At 44.7% G+C, this 12,314-nt stretch overlaps 1 long non-coding RNA gene across 1 annotated transcript; it reads right to left on the reverse strand.

The window, feature by feature from the left end:
• Positions 1-1,227: 1,227 nt before the first annotated feature.
• Positions 1,228-11,731, reverse strand: LOC131828080 (uncharacterized). The gene is made up of 4 exons (XR_009352224.1): positions 11,630-11,731; positions 11,035-11,140; positions 10,548-10,656; positions 1,228-1,341 (listed from the first exon to the last, which is right to left on the reverse strand). It is a non-coding gene; the product is annotated as an uncharacterized LOC131828080 (long non-coding RNA).
• Positions 11,732-12,314: the final 583 nt, after the last annotated feature.

Below are 12,314 nucleotides of genomic sequence, written 5' to 3' on the forward strand. Positions count from 1 at the left end.
TTTTCTAGCTAGAAAACCTGATTTATACAGAATAAAGTCTTGGCATTCAAGTCATCATGCAAGAACTTAGGCAATATTATTCTCATGATCCCTTGAAGACGGATGACCAAACTTAGGACAAGAAATGCCCTGAAAAAATGTAAGGACAGATGGTTAACAGGAAATCTATGATGACTTTGCATGACTAAAAGTCTATGGGAGAGAGAATGACCTCAGTGACAGTTACTAGGATAATTGCCTCATAATAACTCAAGAGCTTTCTTGGTTTGGGATGCTTTCTATTTAAGGTTAACATATTTTTAAAATCATTGGTAGGAAATATTGCTTAATATAGTGTATGTTAATTAATTGATTTTAAATTAAAAATATAGGATTTCCAACATTAAATATAAAGAAGATTCACTAAAACACATTCCAAGTCCACACAATTCAGGAAGGAAATAACTGGCACTACATTAGCTGACTTGGGAGATAGGAGTGTTCATGGAGGAGCTGAGAGGCAGCTCTGTTGTTGCCTCATGGCTGATTAAAGCCCCCTGCAAAAACAAAAACAAAAGAAGAACCCACCTACATTGGGCAAGCTCCAGCTCCTCTGAGGCCCAGGCTGGGCACTCAAATGAGCAGTGACAGAATCTGTAGCACAAGCAGGAATCTATAGGGGTCACATAAATAGATAGAAGAGGGGTTCAGCAGGGTGGTTGTGTAGGTGCCTCTCAGGCCGTGGGAAAATGACCTTGAGCCCCAGAATGCCCAGTGGTCACAAGGTACTGAGGCCTGTTTGCTACTCTGTGCTGAGGGTGTGATGTGTCAACACACACAGTCATTTCACCTGGGTGATGAGCAGGACAGCTTTTAGGGTCAGGTTGCCTGGACATGGAAATAATGAAAAGGAAAGGGGAAGATTCTTCATCTCCAGGGATTAACAGTCCGAGTCCCACAGACCTGGGCCAAGAAAGGAGCTCGTTGTCTCAGATTTCATGGAACAGGAATAGAAAGATGACCCTTTCTTTCTGCACAACCTTCCACTCAAGAGAGTCCTGTCGTGAAAGCTGCATTTCAACAGCGAATAGCTTCCTGGAGTGCCTCTCTTTTGCCCTAGTAAGAATTTTTCTTTCTAGCACAACCACCAAACTGTGCCTGTGCCTTTCAATTAAGAAAAAATTCTTATGCAGTGGTAATAAAAACATAGGAAAGCAACAAAGTATATGTGAATTTACTTGCCTTCTCTGCTTCCTCTGTGCACCTGTTCCACATGCCCATTTCCTCTACTTTTTCATGCTCTTTTACTTATTCAATCCTTTCTCTAGAGTCCATGACAAGAGAATTTCTTGAAGCAGACTCCTGCTGGAAAGAAATTGAGAACTGAAAGGAAGAAAACAATCATGCATGTCCAGAGCCATACAATGCAGGAAATTTCCTGTGTAGGGAGTGCTCAGGGAAGAGTCAGCACTCCTGTGGCCACTCCAGCATGGTGGGCCCAGCTCTTCTGACTCCCAGCCCTGCTACCTTGGCATTCAGGGTTACTCAACACATAAGAATGTAGCTTGGCATTCAGAAATCAGGGCAGTGCTAGGAAAGTGTGTGAGAGGGGCTGTAGGGAAATTTTATGAACGCTGAAGATCCAGTGACCTTAGCTGTCTGGATGAGACCAGGTCCTTCAGGGTGAGAGTCATGAAGGAAGGAATGGGGAGGAGCTATAAAAGAAGCTTATGACTAAAAGAGAGAATTAAAAAGAAACCAAAAGTGGTGCCTGGGTGGCTGAGTTGTTGGGCGTCTGCCTTCGGCTCAGGTCATAATCCCGGGGTCCTGGATTCGAGCCCCACATTGGGCTGCCTGCTCAGTGGGAGGCCTGCTTCTCCTCCTCCCATTCCCTCTCTTGCTGTGTTTCTCTCTGTCAAATAAATAAAGTCTTAAAAAAAAGAGAGAGAGAGAGACCGAAAGAGGAAATAAATCATATGGAGGTTGCTACTCTCCCTTTCTGAAAGTTGAGCTGGACTCAAAGCATCTGCCCAGGACACTGTCCAGGAGGGTGGAGGTATTCTCTCTGCACCATCCAACATGGTGGCCACTGGCACCTAGAGTTGACAGACACCTGAAAGAGGGCTCGATGACATAGAAGTGGGCTCATCTGGCTGGTGGCTACCATGCTAAATAGCACAGCCCTAGAGTTCCAGAGATGAAAAAGATGCTCTGTTTTTCCTTGCATAATGGTTCACTGGCTTGGGCACATACACTGGTGCCCTGGAAACATTGAAAGAGGAAGGTCAACATTCAGGTCCTAGAAGAGTTCCCAGCAGATAGCCCACTTGAAAATAGAGGTGAAGAGCATGGTTCCTCAGTACCTGGATTAGACACAATCAGAGCAGGAAGACTCTGCACTGTCTTCAGAAGCCTACCCTTGTTTAGAGGCTGGGCAGACACCTGATTTGTCTGGGGCCCAAGAGGCCTGAGCCAGTTACAAAGGGATCCTTTTCACACCTGAACCAGATTCCAGTCCAGGAGCATATTCACCTGACTTTGCCAGGGTGATGAGGATAGCGTGGGTGATGAGGATAGCGTGGTTGCTGCCCTTGCAAGGCTTGCTCATAACCAGGATTCCTATTCCTGTGAGTGTGAAGACCTGCAGGGGGAGAGTCTGGGGCTGAGAATTCCAAACCCTTTTAGCTCCAACAGATGTCCTCGAGGCCATAAAGGGAGCAGCAAGGACCACCTGAGCTCTAGGCTCTGCTCCCATCTCTGCTGGCCTTGCCCTGCACTGAAGACTGTGCCCTCCCTACTTCCACTCTACTAGAACAAGTTACCAGAGCCGCCCTAGCTCTTGAAGCTGCCCTTCAGTGTGAATGCATTTCTAGGCCAATCTCTGGAGACCTGACTTCACTTCTCTGCCTCTCACCATCTCTTGTTAGTGAAATTGTTAAAAGTCATGAAATAAAGTAGCTGTCCTGTCACACAGGTAGTTGGAGAAGACAAGAGAACAGAACGAAGCTTTACTGCAGTCTTGTAGGGAGACCCCCATATGGTGCTTATGCTAGCAGCAACAACATATTTTGCCTCTTCCCCACTCAGAGGAGCACAAATATCGGTGAAGGGATGATCAGCCAGTCATGACTGGGCTCAGGTGATGATGCTTTACTAAGTCTTCTAATGGTACTCTACAGAGTCTTCTGATCTTGAAACCTTAGGCCCTTCCTCTATCCCCTTGTCTGATGAGCTGAGTGTCTTCTTCTGTTCTCAGAATTTTTTTTCCTAGGCTCTGAGTGCTGCATTCACCCATGGAGCCTACCAGGTAGCTCTCTTGATCCTTAGAGCCTCCTTGTTGATGATACGGAAATGATAATCTGGAGGTTATGGATTTCTAGGATTTTCTGGAGTGAGTAAGTGACATTTATCAATCTAACAGTCTTAGATTTTGTTTTGTGGAAGAAAATATTGACACTGACAGGGCAAACAAAGTCCATTCAAATGCAACATATGTCATACACATACATGACTGAATTGGAAAATTCAAACCATAATTTGTCTCATTTTATATTTGTATTTACTCAAAATGACAACCTAGGTTTGTTTCCTCCCAAAGGTCCACATGAGACAGCAAGAGTCTATTTTAACTGGTCAATTCGACAAGAACCTACGTGATGCTTTCCTCTCCCATCTTCCTCCACCTTGGCAATATATAGCCTATTCTTTCCTCCTCTTTGGAAGGAAGCCAGGTGCCCACTTTAATGCTCAGCCCCCTGCTTCCCTACCTTTACAGTGTAGGGTCCTTTGGTTATCACACAGATATCATGCCTGGCACAGGTGAGGAAGACAGATTTTCCAAAATGGAATGCCATTTCCACGTTTGGCAACATCATCTGAGGTGAAATGTTAGATTCCCAACTGGAGAAATTTGGGATGAATTTTTCCCAACTCTACTTGAAGGCTCCCCCTTTCTCAGAGTCCTACCCAAGTTGGGTGTGGGGTTTGGCTGCCCCAGGGCCTGACTGCCACAGGAAGGAGCCCTGCTCCAGAACTGCAACTTTTGAGACTGTAGGAAAATTAACTCTGAAACTTCCTGTAATCAAAAGATTTTGGGAGTGAGGGAAGGGAAAACAGTGAAGCATCAGTGGAGGAAATACCCATTGGATGCTAAAAGTACTTACGGGCTGAGCAAGGGTTGGGCCTGAAGTCTTGGGCCTGGCAAGCACTCCCCACAGAAGGCTCTACAGCATGGACTAAAGTTATAGTTGATGTCAAACTCATAGTAGAAATTTACAACCCCTTCCAGGCATTAGAGATGTGAGAGAAAGTGCATGGAGTTTGGAATCAAGGCACCAAACTTCAGTGCCCCATTTCTTATATGCTGGTCATGTGCGTACTTTGTTCTCAAGCCTCTGTTACCTCACATAGCACACAAAGACCATAATGGCACCTTTTCTTTTCTCATGCTTGATCAAATGCCATGAAGGAAACCTAAAAGTCTGCTCAGAGGTGAGGTTTATTATTAGATGAAGTTATTATTGACTCAGTAACAGAGATTCTGAAGTATGGCTTTTGTTCATTTACAACCCTGTGAACATGTTCTTCAGTGGTGATGACACCCCCCGCCCACCAGGTTTATTGAGATACCCTTTGGTGTACAATAAAGTCCAGGGGCCCAAGCAGCACCAGGCTTCCCTTGAGAGAATGCACAGGGTCCAAGTGGATGCTCATTACTGACAATCCTTGTCTTGACCTCTGGGAATTACCTGCACAACTGGTAACATGAGTTAAAACATGAGTTAAAAATTTGTCATACCAGCATTTGTAGGAGCTTTCACAGTGATGACCCTGTGCCAGTACTTAAGTGGTTCTTTAGTCCATTACAATTAGTGTCTTCAAATGTAACCTCCATTATTATTTAGGTATAACGAGGCCATTGCAAAGATATTGTTAGCCTCATGGATCTCAAGAGGACAGGGCACAACATGCCATGTGGGGAAGCCCAGGGTCAGGAGGCAGAGGGGATCAAGGGAAAAATATACTAGGAAACTGTAGCAGGACAGTCTCTACACCCCAGAGTCTGCTGGAATTCTTCAAACTAGCCAAATTCTAAGCCTTCTCACCTTGCCTTGCCCATTTTTTCCTATGGAAACCACATGTAAGGCTTTTGCCTATACTTTCTCTTGTTCCTTGTCTCCTGAATGAGCCTGGTCCTTCCCTGTGTGGCTCTGTGTGGTGTTCCATGTTTCCTATTTCTAGGGATCTGCAAGTATTAACTTCTTTCTTCATGACAGTCCTTTCTGTGTCTACATGTCTTACCCTACTTGATGAAAACAAGTCCCAGGTATATTTTAAAACAGCGAAGAAGTCACTCATGTCAATAAGCAATGAAGTTCTCATACACGTAGTAACAAAGTCCGAAGAAGTTTCAGGTCATTAACATTGTACGAGCATTAGAAATAGTTTCACAGGGATGCCTGGGTGGCTCAGAGGGTTAAAACCTCTGCCTTCAGCTTGGGTCATGATCCCAGGGTCCTGGGATGGAGTCCTCATCAGGCCCTCTGCTCAGCAGGAAGCCTGCTTCCCCCTCTCTCTCTGCCTGCCTCTCTGCCTACATGTGTTCTCTGTCTGTCAAATAAATTAAAAAAATAAAAAATAAAAAAAAAGAAATAGATTCACAGTAGATCTCATATCAGATGTAATGAAAATAAATTCATTGGAGGAAGTGTGAATTAGGATGCAGCACCATTTGTCAAATTATGGTTGGATCACAGCCATAGGTTGCATTCAGATGGAAAATTTGGTAAAGACTCAACAACAGCTTTTTGGCTACATGGGATCTACAATAGAATATTTTATGTGTTGTTTTAATTATGATGTAAAAATTCTGAGCTATCTATATATATAACAAACTGTATCTACCTTACTTATAATAAACCAATATACTTCCAATTATATAACATATTTGTGATTATATAAAGTAAATATTATAAGTAACAACATATTTTTATTGATCAATTTCTTTCTGGAGAGCTGGATATGGGACATTTTACTTGCATGTTGGTGTATAAACACTAATGGAAGTGCTGCAGACATTTACAAGCATGCTCCCACTCAGCTTGCCAGGATTCAGCTGCTGGGGCTTCAGTCATCTCTGTAGCTAAAAACTTTCATAATATCCAGCTGGGATCTAGCTGCTGGTCAAGAGATCAATGGAGGCCCCAGCAGTTCTAACTTGTTTTCCTTTCCAAAAGCAGAGAGACCAAGTTAAATGATTAAATTTTGCATATATAAAGCTTTTAGAACTTGATTTTAAAGACTCAAAGATAAATGCAATAAAACAGTCCATCACGGGCGCCTGGGTGGCTCAGTGGGTTGGGCCGCTGCCTTCGGCTCAGGTCATGATCTCGGGGTCCTGGGATCGAGTCCCGCATCGGGCTCTCTGCTCAGCAGGGAGCCTGCTTCTCTCTCTCTCTCTCTCTCTGACTGCCTCTCCATCTACTTGTGATATCTCTCTGTTAAATAAATAAAACCTTTAAAAAAAAAAAAAAAAACAGTCCATCACAGGAACTATTGCCTATGTGATATAAAGCTACTTGTGCCGGAGTGGCTTTTGCAGACCTCAAACATTGGAAATACACTAAAAGCTCCATTTAATGCTCCCAGACAAGAAATCAATTGCTTCCAGGCTGGGATGGAGGGATTGTGATGTGGCCAAAATATAGAAGAGGGCTCCTGGCCCAGCAGTCATTCACTTTGACTCTGGAAGTAAACTCTAATGCAGAAGTGGGTTAAAAGCTCTGAAAAGTCAGGATATTGAAACCCTATGACTGGTATCAATCCCTGGGGCTTTCCTTGTTCCTTTTCTCAGTGTCCTCAAGTGTCCCTTAGCAAGAGCCCACATGGCCTTGTGGTAACAGATCCTACTTTTCTAGGATATGCCAGGAGAATCTGAGTGAAAAGGAAAGCTGGCAAGGAAATAATAGTTCCTATAAACAATTCACAGTGGAGAGAGCTTGTAATCTGTCTCCATAGGAGGTCCCCTCACCAGCTGTCAGGGTGAGCAAAACCAGGGGTGTGAAAGGGCTAATCCCTGGGATGGGGCAGCTCTGACATTCTGGCCTAGGAAGGCTTTCTCTATGTGATTTCCTCAATGGCATGATGGAGACAAGACATGTAACACATTTATGTCAAGTTTCCAACCATGAGCCCAGGACCCTCTTTTGTGTCCTGGGAAGTGTCACTTTTTAATGAGCTCTCTGGACACCTGGGGAGCTATTTATATGGAAAACACCTTTTATCCTCACATTCTCCATGCATTACAGAAGAAGCTGTTGACTGACTTTTCTCAATTACTGGATGATAATTTATGTCCTTTTCTGAGTTAGATAGGTAAAGGTTTCTCAGGGAGAAGAGAGAGGGTAGTAGGTAGATGATAAATCCATAGATCCATAGATAGAATGATAGATGGATGATAGAGAAATAAAAATGGTTAACTTGTTTTTTTTTTTAATTTATAGTCAAGAATTATTCTATTAGAAGGATCCAGTTTTCTACTTGAGAGTTAAATGAGTGTTCATGTCTTACATATTCATACTAATAATGAAAACATTTTGCTTTTCCTTTTGACCACAATTGTAGCCTCTCAAGTGTGGGACAGTCCTCTCAGTTCAATTTCCTAAGTGCAGCCATTGGAAGTAAGACATGTCCCTTTTTCTCTGCCTATGCTTTTCAGCATACTTTTTATTGATATAATAAAAAGCATTTTGTAAATCTTCTACACATAGTAAAAACCTTTTATCAGGTTCTGAGGATAAGTTTTCAAAGTTCATCAGTTGTCTCCAGAATAACTGAGCTGCAATAAAAGGTACTGCTCAGAATGCACTGGAAACCGTTTAAAGACAACTTTGCTATCAGAAATCATGATTGCCTAGAAATATTTATGTCTCAAAACATTAGTAATTATTTTTTTCCGGAACCATAGTCCAAATCAACCCTTTACTGACCCGACCTGACTTTTTCCCCAAGAGGACATAAAAATGATCCACAGATAGTAATTCTACAAGTCATAAAATATCAGTATCTCGATCAATTAGATATTAATTCAGGCTGTATTATCTATTCCAGAGCCCTTTTCTCGCTCCCATTTTTATTTGTTCACTGGAATAATTTGTAATATTCTCCTTGTTTTCAGTCCTCTGATTTCTAATTGTGGTAACTGCCAAAACAGGGCTGATTGATTATCTAAGAGCTAATGTAGCTGGCAGATCCAGCTTAGAAACACCTGACTCACAATCATTGTGCAATGCATCAGAAGATGTGCCCTTCAGTCTCTTTATTTTTTGCAAATTCAGATTGATTTCAGATTTCAGACTGGGGTTCAGATTGAGGCTGGATGCTTAATTCATGGACCTGTCTAGAAAGCATAAGCAGTACTACAGTTGTACTGTGGAGGCCGAGAAAAATTAAGGCCATCCCACCTCAGGTTTAGCCTTAGCATAAGTACAGCCATCTCAGACCCCTGTGCCCAAGGGCTGAACTTTCCCCTACTTTACTTTAGTTTCAGGAAGCCCCACCCTACTTTAGTTCCAGAGACCCCCAACCCTATTTTAGTTCCAGGAAGCCCCACCCTACTTTAGTTCTAAGGACCCCCACCCTACTTTAGTAAGCCCCACCCTACTTAAATTCCAGAGACCTCCCCACCCTCCTTTAGTTCCAGGAAGTCCCATCCTACTTTACTTCTAAGTGATGAAGTCCCAGAACCTAAGTCAGGTTCGGTGGGGTGAGGAGGTTCGGAGCCAACGACTAAAGAAAGAATTCTTAAGACGTCATTGGTGCACATTGGTGCAAAATGGTGGTTTATTAAAGCACAGGGACAGGACCCGTGGGCAGGAAGAGCTGCTGCTGCGGATTGTGAGGGTAGGCATGTTATATACCCCACGGTTGGGGGGAGGTGGTGAAGGGATGGGAGATTTCAACAGAGTTCTCACATGCTAGGGAGGGCCAACAAGGTGCTGGGGGGAGTCCTTGCCCTTATGGCTTGATCAATGTCATCCTTAGGTCAGGTATTAACATCAAGATTGTTGGGAGATTCTTGGTGGGGTATTATGATCCTGCTATCATTTACATTCCCTTCTACCTCAGCCTCCTCCAGTTTATGGTGAGGAGGGAGACATTAGGGCTTCAGGAACCAAGAGTTATTTGCCTCTGGAAATTTGTGCTATTGATAAGGTAACCTCCCTGTTTAGGTCTCTAGGACATCTGTAGAGCAAGGGAGATTCCTGTTCTGCAGGATTGCGATCCCTGCAAGTTAACTATTTATTGTTTTATGGCAGTCAGGGGTGCCTGAGGAATGCTACACATATGGAGGGGAGTAGGTGAAGAGGGGGTGCAAGGCGCCAGCTTTTGCTTTGTCCTCAGCCAGCCTCCTGCTCCCTCATCATAAGGACCCCCACCCTGCTTTAATAACAAGAAGCCCCACCCTGCTTTAGTTCCAAAGACCCCCACCCTGCTTTAGTAACAGGAACCCATAAATACCCCTGCCTTAACTAAGCTTTGGGTCCAAGTCCCTACACTGCTGTGTCGGGTATACTTGGGCCCAAGCTTAAGCTTGTTGAATAAACCCTCGTGTCGGCATTGGTGTCGGCTCCTTGGTGGTCTCTCTGACGTGAAAACTCAGGTACAACAGTATGAGTTATGTTATTAACTTAGCTTCCTGTTTTTTTTTTTTTAAATATTCCTTACTTATGTCTTATGCCCCATGTATGATTAATCATTACCCCTGGTTTTTCCACTCTCTACTCCTTGTTTGCACATTGAGTATAGAAACCTGATGGTGATCAGGTGGTAACATCTGTCTCAAAATTATCTGATTCACCCCATCATACCAGATCCTGGATGCACCTTGTTTGGAAGAATACATATATTTGGGTGGTTTCAAGATTCCCCCCACCCAAGGCTTCAAAAACTCATTCACCTCCTCTTGTGTATTCACCTCCTTCTCCAGTCACTATGTGTGTGTGTGTGTGTGTGTGTGTGTGTGTGTGTGTCCAGGTCTGAAAAAAAAAATCCAGAGGATGTGAGACACATTGTCACAGGCTGGTTTTAAGAAACTGAAATAGAGCTGCACCTGCTCTGATACAAGCCCTACTCTGCCTGAGCCTCCTCACTAGCTGCTGGGGCTCTGCTGCAGGGCTAAAGGATTGCAAAACCAGGCCCCAAGGCAAAAGTGGACCTGCCAGACCTTCCACCTGGCAGAGGAAGGAAGCCCCACTGTGGGAGGCCCAGTTTCAGGAAGATGTGCCTTCCTGGGGCTTTCATATTTCTTTTCTTGCAACCAGAAACAGTGGGATTTCTGTGGAAATTAGAGAGCTGAAAGAGAATTTGTGTTTTTAGGGCTTAAAACAAACCCTTCATCCCTTCTCATTTAGGCTGTGAGCTGACAAAAGGTGATCTTTCAGAGAATTCCACACCAGGTCATTTTAGCAATCAGGGGCAAAAAGATCTGATTTGAAATACAATAAAATAAAACAGCTTGCCGAGCATGCTTGGTGGCACACACGCGTGTGTGCACACGTGAGACTCACCCCCTCTATCCACTGAGCTCCCTCCGCTTCAGACACAAAGTTCCCATTATTTTGGAATGCTGACGATCCAAAGGGAGAGAACGTGGAGAACGTTGCACAGTGAGCAGGCCTAGTTTGGAGTGATATGTGGCATTAGGGTGAGAACTCCCTGGCGCCCTCCGTGGGGGGCCCCAAGCTCCCTCCGCACCCAATCCTCTGTGAGCAGCCATAGCCTCCTCCCTTCAACTCCAGGCAGAGGGTGTGTGTGTGTGTGTGTGTGTGTGTGTGTGTACACGTTAGCGCAGGGAAAATATAGATTACTTCTTGTCCCATTTGCCCCATCCGTAGACGAGCACTTTGTACATTGTTCATTTCTAAGTTTTAGGAAGTTGGCCTCTGTGTATTTTGACCCTTTGCACCCTTTCTTCAGCAATTTGGAAAGGCACCCTCCCAAGCTTGGGGTGCTGGGCCCTGTTGAGGCTCTGTGTCAGAGAACCAATCAACTCACCTTCAGCGATAATAGAGAGCGGTTGCACCTGCTTCCTACACATCTCTGGGACCATTGTCTTTTCTCGAATCATCTCAAAAATGGCTTCAACTCTCCATCCTCGTCTCTGTAAGTGACACGATAGTTTATAGACCCAGCAACGCTCTCCTCCATCGAAATTCTAGACGTGTGATGTACCGCATATCCCCTGTGATGTGGAGGGATAGGCCAGGTGGTGGAGGTTCCAGGAGGACGCGGGTGGCAGATATTTTTGTATGTGAGATACGCAATACGACTCACTGAGAAGTGTGCTGGAATAAATACATTTTACAGCAGAAGCATGCAACACTGTAGCTTTTAAATGTACAGCCCATGAAAATAAACATTTAAACTTAAAAAAATAAAATAAAATAAAACAGCTTTCATCGCTGTATTGCAAAGAAGGTCCACCTCTTCCCCAAATGAGTCCTAACACCATGTCCTTGACTAGGAACTGTTTATTAAACAGGAGAAAGCACCCATTCCAAAAGCAATCGTTGATTTTCCCACAGAGAAAGTTACAAAAATGAACAGCTTCTCAGCAATCTGGGGCGTGGCACCACACCAAGGTACTCACCTTCCCTGCTGCTACAAGTGTTTCCTCTTAGCCCAAAGGAGTGAGTCTGGCTTTCTGTATGGGTGGGACTCCACCACAAAGGTGTTGGATGGGAGTCCCTGGGGTAGTGGGGCCCAGCAGGCATCTTAGCTGAAGTCCCTTCTGAGTGATTATGATGTGAAGCTGACCAGCCCTATAGGCAGGCAGGGGTGCCAACTGCACTAAAGCATTATCACAGACCAGTCTGGGGCTACATGTGGAGTTGACTGAGCAGGTAAGCATGCAGATGGGGAAGGGCCTAACTGCAGATAACTTCTCCCCAGGACTGCTCGGCAGAGGCCCACCTGGTGTTCTTCCCCCTTATCTGCCCCCCCCCCCCCCGCAGATAGGTCTGCCTGGTCCTGCCCTCTACAGTCCCTCCAGAAGATGCCCTCGGAATGTGAGGAGCTATGGTAAGCAAGACACAATGGAACTTAACTGATAATGAAGACAAGCAACAGCGACATGTACCCACTCTGCTCCTGTTCACAGGTGGGCTATAGCGGGACCATCCAGGAGGCTGGATTCAGGATAGGACTGAGGTCTGGCCCTCAGTCTAGGCCTGGGTACCACTTCCCTATACCACCCCACCCTGGGAGAGGGTTGTTCTAGTGTACCAAAACCTCACAAAACAGGAAACCTAACATCTGGACCCAGAGAAGGCTCC

Source organism: Mustela lutreola, chromosome 3, assembly GCF_030435805.1.
Source record: "Mustela lutreola isolate mMusLut2 chromosome 3, mMusLut2.pri, whole genome shotgun sequence".
In the NCBI taxonomy this organism is placed as follows: Eukaryota; Metazoa; Chordata; class Mammalia; order Carnivora; family Mustelidae; genus Mustela; species Mustela lutreola.